Raw genomic sequence first — 18,263 nt, 5'->3', positions numbered from 1 at the left:
AAAGGATGAAATCAGCTTCAAAATTTGGAGATGGAGAGGAGCACCTTTCCCTTTAAGGTAAAATGGGGTATGCGTGTGATAGGATTGCACTCTCTAAGAGGTAAATCTGAGGATGATGGAGGAATGGTTATCTTAGAAAATTTGTGAGTATTGATGTGAAAGGAAATGAGGAGTCATTGATGGTTTTGTAGTAGTGGGATGGTCTGATGAAGCATTATATTCCTAGAAGGTGAGTATGGAATTAATTGGAATGGGAGAATCTTTTTTTTTTTTTTTTAAAGATTTTATTTATTTATTGGACAGACAGAGATCAGAATTAGGCAGAGAGAGAGGAGGAAGCAGGCTCCCTGCTGAGCAGAGAGCCCCATGCAGGGCTAGATCCCAGGATCCTGGGATCATGACCTGAGCAGAAGGCAGAGGCTTTAACCTGCTGAGCCACCCAGGTGCCACTGGAATGGGAGAATCTTAAATTGAAAATCTTAAATTGGTTATATTTACTTAATGTTGATTTGAGGGCTTGGACTTTAGGATTGTCATGAGAAATGAAGTGATACATACTAGAAATTAATTTGTGTGGTTTTTTTTGGTTCAGAGGTCATTTTTGGAATTGTTAGCAATTTAAAGTATTAGCTAAAATTATATTTAAAAGATTGAATAATGGAATTGGTGTTAATGGGATGATGTTTAACTTCCCAAGGTTTTGCTTTTACTGTATATGTCTATAGAATCTGAATTAATGTATTTTTAGTTCTTATTTGTGAAGTTTTCTCTGAATAGCCTATTATATAGATGCCTCTAATACATATTTCTGCATTTTAGACAACATCCCAATTTTCAGGTATTTATTTAGGCTGATAGAGAAGAAACCTTATAATTTTTCCTTTTTGGGGATTCAGAATACTTTAATAGGATGATTCCACAGTGTTTGCTTTCTTACAGATAACTTCTTGATTCTCGTAATTCCAGAACCATTTGTGAATTCAGAGATAATTTTCAGAATAGTGGCCTTCAGGTTGATACAGAAATATAAAATACTAGAAGGCTGGTTATAGAACTTCTTCTTTTTTTTTTTTTTTTTTTTGTAACTTAGAAGTTAAACTTCTTGGTAAGGCTCTAGCTTAAAAAAGGGGACATTTGTAAGCTATCTGCATATTTTGTTCAGTTTTTCATATCCTCAAGAAAGCTGAGATTATTTTCACCTTAAAAATAGGTTAATTTATTAATGTGGAGAGCATTTCAGTAAGGAAAAAAATATTTAACTCTAGAAGCTGTCAGTTCTCTGCTGCTGATTTTCAAAAAAGTCTTCCTGACTTTTCAGCAGACACATACATTTTAACTTTCTTTGGGGATTATCTTTTTGACATCCCTCCAGTGCCTTAGGATAATTACAAAATGAAATATTTTAGGCTTATTTTTACTCTAGGTTATTTTGAGGAATAGTTTGCTCTGCCCTAGTACCATATTTAATTACTTACTAAATCTTTTTTATTTTTGCTTTTTTAAATCCTTTTACTGCCATTGCCGTTTTCATCATCCTAGGCCCAGTATTGGTTCATCCTAGGCCCTAGTCAGTACCAACTCTGGTTCTCTTTGTTTCATTTTTAATATCAACTAAATTGTGTTATTCCTTTGCTAAAGAATGTGTGGTATTCCTGGGTTTCATGTTTTTTGTTTTTGGGGATTTTTTTGTTTTGTTTTGTTCTGTTTTTTGTTTTTGTTTATCTCTGAAAGCTTTAGAATTCTTAAATGTGATAATTTTAGTGGGTGAATTTTACCTTTTTTTCTGAATCTTACACAACCCTTGGGTTTAGTAAACCTGTGAACCTGCTGCTTATATTTTACTCTCATTGTATAAGTTCTAGTCAGTGCCATGCCTGTCTCCTCATATCACACTTGCCCCTCAAGTATATGAATTTTTTTTAAGATTTTATTTTATTATTATTTGTAAAGATTTTATTTATTTAATTATGGTCTGGAAGCTTTGATACAGTGATAATAATCAAAAGGTGGTGAGATTTCCATGGAATGTGTGAATATGCAACACTTCATCTACTATAAAGATGAGCGTCTCCCACTAGCTTTAAGATTTTTTTTTTTTAATTTACTAGGCAGATCTATGGGTGATAGTAAAGTGTTCTTTAAAATTACTTAAATAGCCAATCTATTTACCTGGATTAAAATATGAGGTTGAGCTATCATAAAACCACAGCAAGAAGACTTTCAGAGAAACACAGGGAAGCAAGAACTGGTCTTCTGTCATTCACTGAGCAAGGTGTGGTGCTTCTGTCCCACCCGAACTTGGAAGATAAGCTATGAAGCCTTTAGGCTCCATTTATCAAATTTTCCCATGTCAGTCTTCTTGGAAAACATATATTGTACCATTAAGCAGCTATTTTAGTTCCTCATGCCCTTACCTTTATAGAACAATGTATTTGGGAAGAAGGACAGCAAATCCAGTTCCCTCTCCTCCCCAACTCCACTCCGAATCCCCAATGTTCTAACATGCAGAAAATCTCAGAAGAAGCAATGCTGTTCCTACAGAGAGCTTGAGAAATGTACAGAGCTTAGTCATTTAGCAGAAAGAGGAACCCAAGAGTTTCTCGCAGGGAAGAATTTTTTCAGGCCCCACATTGCCTTTGAATGGCCACCAAGCTAAACCTTCATAAATACAGACTGGCTATTCTTTAGTACACAGTAATACTAAAAGTTTTCCCAAGAACTTACATGAAAATATGAGTAATTCAACAAAAGTTCAACATAGAGAGGGAAGCATAAGGGGAATAAAGGTGCTGACTTGAAATTATTGAATCATTTACTTGATACTCTGTCCTGTAGCCAACGTATAATTTAAATATTAATTTATTTTTGACAGAGATACAGCGAGAGAAAGAACACAAGCAGGGGAATAAGATAGGGAGAAACAGGCTTCCCACAGAGCAGGAAGCCTGATGCGGGGCTCCATCCTAGGACCCTGAGATCATGACCTGAGCCTAAGGCAGAGTCTTAACCCACTGAGCCATCCAGGTGCCCCAAGATTTTATTTTTATTTTTATTTATTTTATTTTATTTTATTTTATTTTTTTTAAAGATTTTATTTATTTGACAGAGAGAGATCACAAGTAGGCAGAGAGGCAGGCAGAGAGAGAGAGAGGAGGAAGCAGGCTCCCCGCTAAGCAGAGAGCCCGATGTGGGACTCGATCCCAGGACCCTGAGATCATGACCTGAGCCGAAGGCAGCGGCTTAACCCACCGAGCCACCCAGGCGCCCTTTATTTTTATTTTGGAGAGAGACAGAGAGAGCACAAGTAGGGAGGAGGAGGAGGGGGAAGCAGACTCCTTGCTGACTGGGAAGCCCGATGCAGAGCTCAATACTGGGATCATGACCTGAGCCAAGGCAGATGCTTATCCAACTGAGCCACCCAGGCCCCTCTCAAGTATATGAATTTCTAAATGATTTGACTATATCTTATAATGTAAACTCCATCATGTAAACCATTGATATTTTGGTACATACCCAGTTTTCTTAATTAGATTATAGACCCTTCCAAGGCTGAGATGTTTGTTTCTACCACTACAAAAGACTTTTATTTCACTTTTATTTATAATAATGTATTTGCAGTGTTAATATTTCCTAGCATAGAATAAATATATGTATTTTTCTATCATATGCTTAGTGTTGTGCCTAGTACAAAATAGGTCTCTAATATAGGTGTTTTCAATGAGTAAAATGCAGTTTAGCTGTTAATAATAGCTTCCTTTTATTGTATATTTATAGTACCTCAGGAATTGTGCCAAATGCTTTATATGAAATTAAGCTCCTCTAAACCCTTACAGTTGTATGAAATAAGTATTGTTATTTACATTGATAGTTGTAGTATTTACCAATTCAGCAATAAATAAATGACAGAACTGGAATTTTGTACTTTGGTCTCTGCTTTTAAAATCACTTAATTGCTATACTCCTTCCCATGAAGTATATTTATTTCAATTTATGTTTTAAGATTTCTAAATTTATATTAAATGCCCTAAATCTTATCTCATTTTTAATGTGTGGTTATGAATATGAAGCTTACTGTGTAAATTTATGCTCCTGAAATATAATGTAGTTGTATATCCTGTGCATTGCACTCTTATTAAAAATTCTGGTTTGACAAAAGTCAAAAAGGCAGGGTATACCAGTGATAAATTCCGGGTTGAAGGTGGTCTTCTATGGACTTTGACCTCAGAAGGGGAAAATTTGCCTAAGAAGTGAGACTCAAACCCAGACCATTGTAGCTATGTATTGGGTACAAGCTTTGCAATAAGGGACTGCAATAAGCTTTACAATAGGGACTGGAAGATACAGTAAAATAAGATGAAGCTTTTTCTCTCTTATATTAAAAGTTGGTAGGAGTTCTTGGCAGGTAGACAGTGTAGCTTCATGAGGTCATCTAGTGTTCCAAGCTGGTAGGTCAGCTAGGACAGCTCTGCCATCCAGAAATTGAGACAGTAAATAGGTAATTACAACAGTAGTCTGTTAAATACCAGGATAGGGGATCTTCATTGGTAGTTTAGGGCTTTTTATTGAGAGGAAGAGAGAGAAATATACGGTGGGGATTTTCCCTCTTTGGCTACATCGTAGAGAGTAAATTGGAGGGGAGCAGAAGGAGAGGTTGGAGACTAATTTAAGTAGTTAAATATGGTAGCCCACGCTACAGTGATGGCAGTGTGGCCATGCTGGTGGTCTGACACAAGACATTTTGGTGGTAGAATAAATGGGACTTGGTGACTTCTAGATTTTTGGTTTAAGCATCTGGGTGAAAATACTTTAGTAGGTTGACCTTAGAGAAATAAGCTTATTAGTTAATTCATCTACTGGCTTTCCTTTTTTGGAACAGTACCTTTTCCCTCCATTTTTTTCTTAACTTTGTAGCACTTTGTTGGTTTTTGAGCTAGTGGCTAACAAACTTTTCCCTGGCTGGTTCTTCAGTGGAAAAATGGATCATGTCCTGCTGTAGGATTATGATGCTTATGAAGGTATTTTGTATTCCTCGGACTCTGAGAGGGAATCCAAAATCTGGAGAGTCAAAGAAATGCTTATGAATATAAAGTTTTGGTACCAGACTAGAGGTAAGGAATGTAATTAGAAAGTGTCTGTTTCCTTTTTCCAGTTCTACTTTTATTTCCTAGGGGTCACTTCTTAGAACATTATTTGTGTATCTTTGTATTAAGTCTCTTATTAATCTTACTTGAAAATCGTACTTTAGGGGCACCTGGGTGGTTCAGTGGATTAAGCCTCTGCCTTCGGCTTAGGTCATGATCTCAGGGTCCTGGGATCGAGCCCCCACATTGGACTCTCTGCTCAGCAGGGAGCCTGCTTCCCCTTCTCTCTGCCTGCCTCTCTACCTATTTGTGATCTCTCTCTCTGTCAAATAAATAAATACAATCTTAAAAAAAAAAGAAAAACTTACTTTATCTTACTTGATACTTTTATGTATGTATGAGAATATTATGGTATTCACTCTGATGGTGTATGTACTGTTTTGAACCTTATCTTTCTTTTTTTTTAGGATTTTATTTATTTATTTGAGAGAGAGAGAGAGAATGAGAGGGGAGAGGTCAGAGGAAGACGCAGACTCCTTGCCTAGCAGGGAGTGCATTGTGAGTCTCAATTCCCGGGCTCCAGGATCATGACTTGAGCCGAAGGTGCCCCTGAACCTTGTTTTTCTTCATGTAGTAATTACCTTGGAGATCTTTGTATACAGCTCTGTCTTCTAGTTTTCTCCCCTTTAAGACAGTTAATGCTGAAGTAAACAGCTTCTATTATATGTGATTATAGTAAACCCAGATTTGCATCAGAGGCCTGTCATGAGTGAGCTCTGAAAGCTTAGATCTGTCAGACCTTGTGAAATCATTCAACTTACTTTTGTGTCTGTATGCAGGCTTTCTAACTTAATAAAAAATGGGTTATTTATTGATTTATTTATTTTAAATTTTATTTATTTATTTGTCAGAGAGAGAGAGAGGAGTACGAGTGAGCACAGGCACAGTGGCAGGCAGAGGCAGAGGGAGAAGCAGGCTCCCTGCCGAGCAAGGAGCCTGATGTGGGACTCGATCCCAGGACGCTGGGATCATGACCCGAGCCGAAGGGTTGGTTAACCAACTGAGCAGTCCCTTAACCAACTGAGCCATCCAGGTGTCCCGGGTTATTTATTTTTTATTAAAATTTTTTTTTTTCATTTGAGTGTAGTTGATAAAATGTTCTATTAGTTTCAGGTGTACAACATGGTGATTTGACAACTTTTTTTTTTTTTTTTTAAAGTAGGATCCATGCCCAGTGTGGAGCCTAATAGGGCTTGAACTCATTACTCTGAGATCAAGTTCTAAGCTAAGATCGAGTCAGATGCTTAACTGAGCCACCCAGGAACCCCTCAGTATCTTTATATGTTATTCTACGTTTTAGGTTCCCCCCAAAATTGAGCAGAAGGTGTAGAGATTACACATAGAGCCCATGCCCCCACAGATGAAAGATTTTAAAAGTTTCTGCCCAATAACTTGTGGAGAAATTGCTAGTGTGGCAGATATTTTTATATCTCAGAAAGTACCAGGATTATTAGAATTAATTATTAAGTATGACAAAGAAAAGTTACAGTTTTTCAAACTGGGACAAGACGACAGTGTTACTTGTAAGAGACAGGTAATCGCAGCAGCATGTCAGTAATTCACCAAATGTTTATTGAACTATAGATATTTGTGACACACTGTTTTAAGTGTTAAAGAGATAAAACACAATGCTTATACTAGTGATAGAGATAGTCCTGTCTTACAGATGAGAAATCTGGGGACCAGAGAAGTTAAGGCATTTTTCTTAGATCACATTCAGTCTGTATGTGGCAGAGTTGAAATTTAAATCTAAGTTAGGCTGATTTAGAGCCCATTCTTTGTTTCTGTCCTTTTGGATGTAGGGAATGATTCTTGGTCTTGGCATATTGTCCATTAGGTTGTGGATAATAGCCCATTGTATTAAGGCATTTCTGTTACTGCAGTAGTCGTTATCAGCATAATACCCAGATGCACTATGCCTTTTCTGGAAGAACATGCTGATAAGTGTTAAAATACAAACCTAGTGAAAGACTGGGTTTTTTAAGCAAGCTGAAATGTCTGTTTCAGAACCAACCAAGTAATGTGACATGGTAGTTTTGTTAAAGTATGTAAATAAATAAATTTTTATTTTTATATTAATTTATGTAATATAAATATAAACTTTATAGGTTCAAAAGTTGTATATTGTTCTAGACTTGTATTTTTGAGTTCAACAGAGTTCAGATTAGTGAGCCAGTTTTACTTATGACCACTGTGGGTTCTGGGATCATCAGGGCTTGCTTTTCCAGTTGCTTGTCATCTGGGTAAAATACAAGCTTGCTGTGGCTTCCAAGAATGTGTGTGTGTACATGTCTGAAATGGCAGAGTTGGGACAGAGTGAAGTTGAGAAAGGAGCACTTCTGTTTGTTTGCTTATTAGATGAGCCTAAGTTCCTTATAGATGGGAATTGTTGAATTGCTGGAATGTAGCCATGGTTGCCTCTGTGCAGACCAGCCATCATTGAGTTAAATCTCCCTTAAAAAAATTGGCATTCCTAGTCTGCAGCAGCTATCAAGTTTACAGAATACTTAGGTTGACTTTCTTTAATCATATATTTATAGTAGAAGAGATAAAGGAATTGAAATGTAGTCATAATTTGCTTCTGTAGAAATTCCAGAGTCTTCAGTGAAACAAAAGAATAGAATTCTACCCGTAAAATGGTAGGACTGAATAGACAGAACCTTTTGCAAAAACACGTTTTGTCATGGGCAGTAATTTCCCAAAGGCTCCTAGTCTCCCATGGTTCCGTTGCTAGGATTAAGCCTTTTTTCATTGCAGCATGGAGAAGCTTTTATTTGAGTTAAATTCAGACCTCTTGGTATGTCACCTGACAGTCTTGTGGTTTCAGATGAATATGGTTCATTGCTATTATTAACCTGAGTTGGCAGTTGTGCGTAACTGGAGTTTTTAGGGATTTTGAAAAGTGGAACTGCGTAAGAGAAATAGAGATGCTGTTAATATACAGTTTGTTGCTATGCTTCTTGCAGGAGCATAAGATTTGTATTGTTTCCCAGTGTTAGTTTTCATCACCTTCATGATTCCATTTCAGTGAGATGACATTGATGGATAAGGCTTAAGAAGAAACAACTAGTATAGTAGCAGGTACATAGTGTAGGCATTGCATGCAAATAATTATTGAATAAATGAACTTAAAATCTTCGTATTTGGTAAGATGTTATCTCAGGCCGTTTGATGCTAAGTAGAAGTGAAAATGTCTAGATAACTTGAAAGTAGGAGTAGAGGAAGAGAAATGACTTGTTGGTGTTTATCTACAAGTCAATGAAATTCAGCTGCTGAGGCACAAAAAATTGGTCAAATAGAAAAAAAAAAAAGGTGAATTATTTAGGTATTACCTTTAAGTGTGATAGTCCTTTAGTGTGTGGACATACAAACTAGCATTTAGCCTGGCACTTCTCAACTTTTTTTTTTTTTTTTTTTTAACATTTTCGTACCCCTAAGGAGGCTTTTTTAGACATCTTTCTCCTTAATTGCCACCCCATCCAATGAAATTTTAATATCATAGATATACTTGTTATTTGCTTATGTAGTGGTCCTCTATAGGGCCATACCCATTGTAATATCTAATACTGTTTTGTCTACTTTGCCTTAACCCTCTTTGGAAGCCATCTTGCTGTCATTGAGAATGCATGATTTAGCCCTAATTTAACAGCCAGTAATGTGTTACAGGAATTTACATGGTCTTCTGAGTTGCAGTGTCAGTGTATTGAGGGAAGTATCTTTTCTAGCATGTTTAGTTTCTATTAGCATTCTTTGAAGGTGTCAGATAAAAAAACATGCAGAGCAGATAAGCTGACATAAACTATAAATAACATCTGTGTAGAGTTTTAAAATAGTTCTGGTTCTTCACTGAATAGTTTTCTTACTAATGTTTAATAAGCTGAACACAGTAGCTTAATATTAAGGGAAGATTTGCTGTAGTATATAGATAATTTTTGTGAATGGTGATGGTGTGCTTACCACTGTTAATGATTTGGCTTAGTTATGTTTTCAGTTAAATTTTGACAAAAAGAGGAAACCCGATGAAGTAGAAAGCCTGATGGATTAGATATCAGAAGATGAGGTTTTGGTATAATAAAGGATTATGCCATACTGTTTGAGTGATAAGTGGCCGTGAATACCTGTAGAAGATAGAGATGAGTGAAAGGAAGGGGAATGACCAGCCAGCCTAAGCAGAACAGTGACTTTTGGCAGGTCATTTTTCTGTTTTTTTTTTTTTTTTTTTTTTTCACTTCTTTCATTTGAAAAATGAATAAATTGAAGGTTACTATTGCCATTTTAAATTGTTTGCCTGTTAAAGGAGTCACTTTGGGGTTATTTTTGTTGTTTAATATCATTTTCTCCTGGTATATTTCTCCCTCCTCTTTTTTTTTAAGGTTTTATTTATTTGAGAGAGAGAGAGACAGACAGAGACAACAAAAGCAGGGGAAGGGGTAGAGGGAGCAGGACAAGCAGACTTCCTGCTGTGGTGGATCCCAGGACCCCAACATAATTACCTGAGCCCAAAGCTTAAAAGGCCAAAAGCCACCCAGGCATGCCTCCTAGTATATTTCAAACAGAGTTAATTTGTCAGGCAACTTTTTGGTAACATCTCTTTAGTCAGTTTCAATTTAACATTTCTCTAAATTTCAGGGTTCACAACTCTTTTCCATAAAATAAAGGCAATCAAAACCCCCTCCATTTCAGGGACATACTCTTCAGGACAGATCTCTTCCCAGAAAACTTTTTTGACCAGCTTTTTTCCTTCTTTCCTTCCCTCCCCACCCTCCCTCCCTCCCTTTTCCTTTCCCTTCCCTTCCCTAGTTCCCTTCCTAAACAGTGACTGACTGTAAGGATTTCTCTTGTCAAACCAAATCAACTTCACTCTTTCTATTTAAATATAAAACTATGTTATTTCTGTCTCTGTTCTTATTAAGGCATATCCCACAGTCTGAGGCCTGCAGGTCTTGAGCCTTCTTCATGTCTCCAATTTTGCCTCCCTCATCTAAAAATGTCTGTGCTGCTTTTTCTGTGCACCATTCAGAATTCCTTCCTTATGTTATCACTTTCTCCACAATTTCTCCACCTTTTTGCCTTCACAGGTCATAATTCCTTCTTTTGCCCTTCCAGGACAGGATGCTTTTTTCACACACTTTGCAACACTGGCTGTAGAAAGTTGGCCCTTACTGTTGCTTGGAAACTGTTCTTGTCCTCTTATGAAAACCTCTTCTGAGGCCTTTCCACAGAACGACACTTTGCTCTATTTTGTTGTTGGCATCCACTGCTGACCTTCTACCAGATGGCTCCCTAGTGTTCTTCAAGAACTTTGACACTTAGGTGATAGTGTTTCCTTCCAGATTACTTGTACCATCCTCTTGTGCAACCCACACATCTAACCTTCTGGCTTCACAGTACATTCTCTTGCTCTCTACCTTGATCTGTTCTTGACTAGACCTTGAGCCTAACTATGAGCTGACTCTCTCCTCTTTCTGGGAGCCTCCTGTTTTGACCACAACTTCATATCCTTTGATCTTTCATATAAGCTTACTCTCTAGCCTCATTAAGACTATTGTTTGTTTGTTTTTTCCCTTCCTTTTTTCCTGTCACCTCCATCCTGACCATGTGTCCTGTGCTAATATGTCCAGACCTCCTTTCTGTGTTTCACTCTTAATACCCTTGCCCCTGTTTTTCCATTGCAGCTACTTAGAAAATATAAATACACTGTCTACTTTTGCCTCTTCTATGTCTACGCTCCCTTGTGATAGGATAGAAAATTAGTCCTATCACAGATTTATGAGTTTCAGCTTAGCTGGCTTGAGAGTACTTTAGCTTATGCTTTCCTTAGGTTAGCACTTTTCCACATTTTCTTCAATGACTTTATCAGAACTTTATCTCTCACAACCTATACCTGAGGTCAGGCCACACATTTCATATATTCTTAGGTACATGCATGATTTCTAGTTTTCACAAAAACCACAAATGATCAAGTGTGAATGCTGTTTCTTCTCTCCAACCTGAGAACCTGCAGTAGTAGAGAAAATTTGCAGTAGTTTTCATTTGTAGATCCTCTTTTTCCTGCCTCAGCAAGTGCATTTCATAGTTCATTAGCCTTACCCAGAGTACTGTGTCCCAACTTGTCTGGGATCTTAGTCCAACAATTGTCTCTGGTTGCTTTTAGACAGTTTCTCTGATACTTTCCCATCAGTTTAGAAATACATACATTTAAGTAACCTTTTGGGGTTGATAGGTAGATAAAATGAAAGAATATATATATAAATATGTGTGAAGATGTATCTGTATATTTCTGTCTGTATATGTTTTTCTTTTTTCTTGAAGAAAATGCCTCTTGTAGCTTCTTCTACCTGTCTGGAGTGACCATAGACCTTGGTTGCCCAAGAAAATCTCAGTTTACTCCTGTGTGTTTAAGGTCCCCCTTTACTTGCAGAACTCTGCAATTTAATTGGTGAATTATATGGTCACATTATCCCTTTATCTCCCCTTTCACAGGTAAACCTTTCCAAATAGCACTACTTTACTCTCTCAGCTTTTTTCCCTTCATGCCTTTGCCATTGCTATGTGACTACCCCCACCCTACCTCTCTCCTGAAATGGTTCTTGCAAGAGTACCAAGGTTCCCTAGATTGCCAGATCCCCTGGACACTTTTAGTCTTTATAAATTTTGGCCTTTGACACTGCACACAGTATTCCTTTCTTCAGCATTTTTTTTTTTTTTTAATCTTCCTTAACTTTTGAAATAACATTTTACCAAGGGTTTTCTCTTTTCTTTCTACTGGTCTGTCTTTACTTACCCTCCCTGGTTTCTCTGCTTCTTTTCTCTCTGTCCTTAAAATATTGCTGTGTCCTAAAATTCTAGTTTATTGGTCTTTCACTTTCTTTTCACTCTTCAATTAATATGTTCTCCCTAAATGATATCTCTGCCAACTATGTGTCAATAACTGTGTCTATAACTCTACTCTCAGTTTTTTCCCCTATCCTCCAGAACATTTTTTCATCAGTCTTTTTCACCTTTTCTGAAGCTGTGTTTCAGGCCCCTTCAACTCAGTCTGTTAATGCCCTTATATCAAATTTGCTTTCCCCCTGTATTCTCCACATTAGTTAATGGTATTTATTTTCATGAGATTGGAAATGTGAGAGTCAGCCATTGTCTTCCCTCATTCCCCATCTATAGTCTCTCAGGTCCTATCTCTGTCTCCTAAATAATACCTTGCTCTGTCACTTTCTTTCTGTCTTTACTGCTGTTCTTTGGTTCAGTTTATTTTATTTTTAAAGATTTTATTTATGTATGTGACAGGGAGAGAGATAGCAAGAGAAGGAACACAAGCAGGGGGAGTGGAAGAAGGAGAAGCAGGCTCCCCGCAGAGCAGGGGGAGTGCATGCAGGACTCAAACCCAGGACCCTGGGATCATGACCTGAGCCAAAGGCAGAGGCTTTAACCCACTGAGCCACCCACGTGCCCCCGTATCATTTATTATTACTCTTTATTTTATTTATTTATTTTTAAAGATTTTATTTATTTATTTGACAGACAGAGATCACAAGTAGACAGAGAGGCAGGCAGAGAGAGAGGAGGTAGCAGGCTTTCAGCTGAGCAGAGAGCCCGATGTGGGACTCGATCCCAGGACCCTGAGATCATGACCTAAGCCGAAGGCAGAGGCTTAACCCACTGAGCCACCTAGGCGCCCCTTATTATTACTCTTTAGTGAGTCCTCACCGAACTCCCTGTGCAAACCTCCTGTCTAGATTGTAAGTGTGCCTTGGTGGTCATAGACAATATCACATTAGTAAATTGATTATTTTTCTTTTGGATTCAGTCTTCTCATTGTAGTCTTGTTTTCATGCTGAATAAATGCTTTTTTCTTTTTTTTTAAGACTTTATTTATTTATTTGAGAGACACAGCGAGAGAGGGAACATAAGTAGGGGGAGTGGGAGAGGGAGAAGCAGGCTTCCCGCCAAGCAGGGAGCCTGACGTGGGGCTCGATTCCAGGACCCTGGGATTATGACCTGAGTTGAAGGCAAATGCTTAACAACTGAGCCGCCCAAGCATCCCTGAATAAATGCCATGAAGTCAGCAAAAGAATATATAGATAAAGAATGTGATAACAGAAATATTCCCAGCAGCTGGCATTGTGCTTTGAATGTGGTAAATGTTTAATATATCTGTTTAAATGAGATGTCTGTAATGTAAATACATAGTTTGGTTACATATAGTGTTATTTTTTTTCCTATAGTCTTCTCCTTTTTAATTTTTAAATTTATTTGTATTATTTTTAAATTCTCTCCTTTTTAAAAGTTGAACAATTCACATAAAATGCACAACCCTAAGTGTACAATTTGTTGAATTTTGAAAAATATATACATACACCTGTTTCACTGGAACCTCAATGAAGATCTAGAATATTTCATTTACCCCACAAAGTTCCTTCATATACTTTTCTAATCCATTCCCCTCATCCTCCACATCTGGCCAACCACTGTTTTGATTTCTATCAGCCTGCATGAATTTTACCTGTTCTAGAACTACATATACATGAAATTACCAATATGTATGCTTTTATGTGAGGATTTTCTCACTCAACAGTATTTTATAGTTCATCTTTGTTACTATGTTTTTAGTGGTTCATTCCTTGTTATTTTTGAGGTGTATTTCATTGTAGGAGTGTATATAGTATTGTTTATCCATTCTCCCATTAATGGTCATTTAAGCTCATCCCATTTTTTTTTTCTATTATGAATAAAGCTGGAGAGGACATTTCTGTGAATATATATTTTTATTTCTGTTATGAAATGCCTTATGAGAATAATTTCTGGGCCATAGCTGCCAGATAATTTTACAGTATGGTTATATTCCTTTCAAACTCCTACCAACAATGTATGAGAATTCCAAGAGCTTCATATTTTTACCATCAACTGGTGTTATTCTTTTATTTTTATTTATTTTTTAAATTTTTTAAAAAGATTTTATTTATTCAACAGAGAGAGAGAGCACAAGTACGCAGAGAGGCAGGCAGAGAGAGAGGAGGAAGCAGGTTCCCCACTGTGCAGAGAGCCCGATGTGGGGCTCGATCCCAGGACCCTGAGATCATGACCTGAGCAGAGGCTTAACCCACTGAGCCACCCAGTCACCCGGTGTATTCTTTTAATTTTAGTTATTTTAGTGGTTGCAGGAGCGTTTTAATTTGCATTTCTCTAATGACTCATAGTGATAGCATCTTTCCATGTGCTTTCATTCATTCATCATTCATCATTCACATATATCCTTATGTGGAATGCTGCAGTCTTTTAATCCCATTTTAAAATTGTATTATTTTATTACCTTGTGGGAGTTCTCTGTACAGGCTGTTTACAAATCCTCTTGTCAGTTACCCACATTTCAAATAATTTCTTCTAGTTTATGGCTGGCCTTTTTTTTTTTTTTTTACTATCTCTTTTGATATTCAGGTTTTAAATCTTGATGTAGTCAAATGTATCAGTTTTTTCTTTCATACTTGGTAACTTGGGTCTTGTTTAAGAAATCTTTGTGTACCACAAGGTTGCAGAGATTTCTACATTAATTTGTAGAAGCTTTATAGTTTAGCATTTACATATAGTCTTATTTTGAATCAACAGAGAATACTTGTAAGTTTGGGAGAAAAGTGTCCTAACTTTTTTATTATTGTTGAGATGTATTTCCCCTACTATAAAATTCACCCTTTTAAAGTGTGCAATTTAGCGGTTTTTCAGTATAGTCACAAAATTGTATAACCATCACCACAACTTAATTTCAGAGCATTTTATGACCCCTAAAAGAAACCCCATTAATATTGCTGTAAATGCTCTCTCTACTCCCCTTCCCCTCTTGAGCAGCCACTATTTTACTTTCTGTTACAGTGATTTTGTTAATTCTGGATAGATCATATAAATGGGGTCATATGGTAATGTGGTCTTTTGTGTCTGGCTTTTTTCACTTAGTGTTATGTTGTCAGGGTTCATCTATACTGTAGTTTATATCCTTCTCATCATAGTCATATAATATTTTATGGCTTTATGACATTTTTATACCACCTCTTAAAATTTATTCTTCAGTTGATGGACATGCCTTTTTAGCTGTTTTTTCCCCCCAGATTGTGGACTATGATAATTCAATTTATGTACTCATAAAATAATTTATTTCATTCCTGTAGTGTTAACCTTTACTTGGGCTTATGTATTTTTACTTATTTAATGTGCTCAGATCCAGGAATTCAAAGATGAGTGAACTTTGGCTATAGGGAGCTTTTCTTTCTAGTGGAGGAAACTGTGTAAACAGATAAAGTACAGTGTGAAAATTACTATTAGATTTATAACCTAAAGTAAGTGTAATCTCAGAAGTCAGCAACTAACTGCTGGAAGAATTAGTAAAGCCTTCCATGGAGATGAGATTTCAAACAGATCTTTAAAAAATGAATGGGAGAGGGGCGCCTGAGTGGCTCAGTGGGTTAAAGCCTTTGCCTTCGGCTCAGAGCCCCACATCAGGCTTTCTGCTCAGCAGGGAGCCTGCTTCCTCCCCTCTCTCTTTCTCTCTGTCTGCCTCTCTGCCTACTTGTGATCTCTGACTGTCAAATAAATAAATAAAATCTTTAAAAAAAAAAATGAATGGGAGTTTTGCCAAGGTGATTGAGGGTATTTCAGGTAGAAGTAGTAGCTTGCACAAGGGCGTGGAACTGTGGAATTGGTGTGTCTTTGCACCTTTGAGGAGATGACTATGTTGATATTACGGGTAATGTGAAGTAAGCCTGGGAGATTATGAATATTTCTGCATCTGTACAAAGGAATTTAGCTGTTACTCTTTGTGTGTCGTGGAGATCCCAGGGGGTTGGATAAATGAGATGGCAGCCACTACTTATTCAAGGTCTTTTGGAATACCTCACATCCAGCAAAGCCTAAGTTTTCCTTTTTTTCAGAAAATTTTGCCTGTATAGTCACTTACAAAAATGAGTATACCTTGCTGATTCACACACCGTCCTCTTAACTACCACATCTGTCACAGCTTATTGATTCTCTATTTCGGTTTCTTTAGTTCATCAGCTGCTTACCGGAAATTATCATGTCTGTCTATTTCTTTACTTTAGTACTACTGTTTCTTGCTTCCAAAGCAGGTTTTTACTTACCTCGCCCTAACCAGTACTTCCTACATGGTAGGCACTATCTTTATTGAATGAATGAAAGAGGGAACTATTCTGCCTCTAAATAAAATCTTACTTCTCTGCCTTCCCACTATAGCTCTTGATGTTATTTCAGCACTTTGACCCCCCCATTGTCTTCCCATCTGTTAGCTTCCCCCTCCACACTTATCTGAATAGTGTAGATTCTCCTGTCCTTTGTTCCACCTATATTTTTGTCTTTTGCTCTATTTCCAAGGCTCCCCTTTGCTTTTGTCTTATTTCCCTATCAAACTCCTTACATTGGCTCTGTCTCTTCCAAATTGAAGAGGAGTGTTTGCTAGAGAAAATGACCCAACTGTGTTGTTTTGGCTGGTACATATTCATAGTCTTAAACATGTAGACTTCCAGCATTGCCAAGAAACCTTATGTTTCCTTGTCAGTGTATATTTTCCCATTATCACTCTTCTCATTTTCACTCTCTGCTTTCCCACATTTCACAGCCTTTCCTTTATTTCTCTTCATCTACTTTCCAAAGAAAATAGAGCTCTTAGCATGAATTTTCTTAGCATTTTACCTTAATACCTACAGTTCTTTCTGTATCCGTGTCCTTCTTTGCCTCTTTCTAGCCTAGTGCAGGAATTATCCTTTCTTCTCTTTGAAATTAATCCTTTCACCTGTACTTTATACCTATCCAATTCCACTTCTTCAGAGACTGTGCTTTGTCAGTCACCATCTCCCTTCCCCTTCATAATCTTTGTCATCGTTATGTAAATATGTTCAGATGGTCCTTTTTAATAGCAAAATAGCTGTCACTCCATGATTCCTTTTCTTTCTTTCTTTCCTTGACGCTTGTCTCAAATTCACTATTTCTCTCTTCTTTTCTCTGCAGTCTGACCTGTTGTACTTTTTATTCCTTAGAAGTGTCCTTGCCATGGTCACCAGTGATTTCTTTGAAATCATAGAAGCTAGTGGATGCTTTCAGTGACTGCCATGGTATTTCTTCCTCTCTAAAATGCTCTTATTTCTAGTTTCCTTAAGACCTCTTTGATTTTCATTTTCTGTTGGTGTGTTCTTTTATAGTTTCCTTCACACAACAGCTAGCTACAGTTTAGTAAATCACTTCCTGACACAGACATTTACTAAGGATTAGACAGGAGAAAACTAATATTCTAATTACTCTCAAGAATTTGGAATGGAGATGTTTTATGTTGCGAATTAGGGTCACTTATGATGAAATGATGAAGTTAAGGTTAAGATTCTCTTAAGGAGAGGCGTCTGGTTGGCTCAGTGGGTTAAGCCACTGCCTTCGGCTCAGGTCATTGTCTCAGGGTCCCGGGATCGAGCCCCACATCAGGCTCTCTGCTCCGTGGGGAGTCTGCTTTCCTCTCTCTCTCTGCCTACTTATGATCTCTCTCTCTCTCTCTGTCAAATAAATAAATAAAATCTTAAAAAAAAAAGATTCTCTTAAGTAGGTGAAGGAACCCAATCAAGAGTTGTAACTGATGGATTGTGAGTAATTGACCATTTAGCCTGACATAACTAACAGCAAAGAGCTCCTGGAATGGCTGTTCTCCTGTTACATCAGTTGTAGTGTGCTCAGCTCACTAGGTTAGTGTCTTCACCATACAGTTCTTTGTTTTCTCTTTCTCTCCCTGATCATAGTCACTTCATTAATTTTTTTTATTGTGACAAAGAATGCCTATGTAAAAATACATAAAACAAATTCAGTGGCTTGTTTTGACTTCTGAAGTGAGTATTGAGGTTAAGCATTGTCCAGGCTAAAAATAGAACATAGTCAGAGCCCTGGTCTACCTCTTGTGTTCCTTCTTGATTTTGCCGTCATCATTCCCAACATTATCCCAAGAGGTAACCACTCTTCAGACTTTTGAAACCATTTTTTGTTCCTTTGTTTTCCTTATAGCTTTAAAAACTAAATATATATCTCAGCCTTAAACGTTACCTGATTTAAACCTTTGTATAAGTGGAAAAATATAGTAACTCTGGG

General features: G+C 37.2%; 1 protein-coding gene across 2 annotated transcripts in view; it reads left to right on the top strand.

The window, feature by feature from the left end:
- FNIP1 (folliculin interacting protein 1) overlaps positions 1 to 18,263 on the top strand; it is a 156,880-nt gene that overhangs the window by 39,014 nt on the left and 99,603 nt on the right. The gene's annotated exons all lie outside the window — the stretch shown is intronic.

This window comes from Mustela lutreola, chromosome 5 (assembly GCF_030435805.1).
Source record: "Mustela lutreola isolate mMusLut2 chromosome 5, mMusLut2.pri, whole genome shotgun sequence".
Taxonomy (NCBI): Eukaryota; Metazoa; Chordata; class Mammalia; order Carnivora; family Mustelidae; genus Mustela; species Mustela lutreola.
This window is presented reverse-complemented; position numbering and strand designations above follow the sequence as displayed.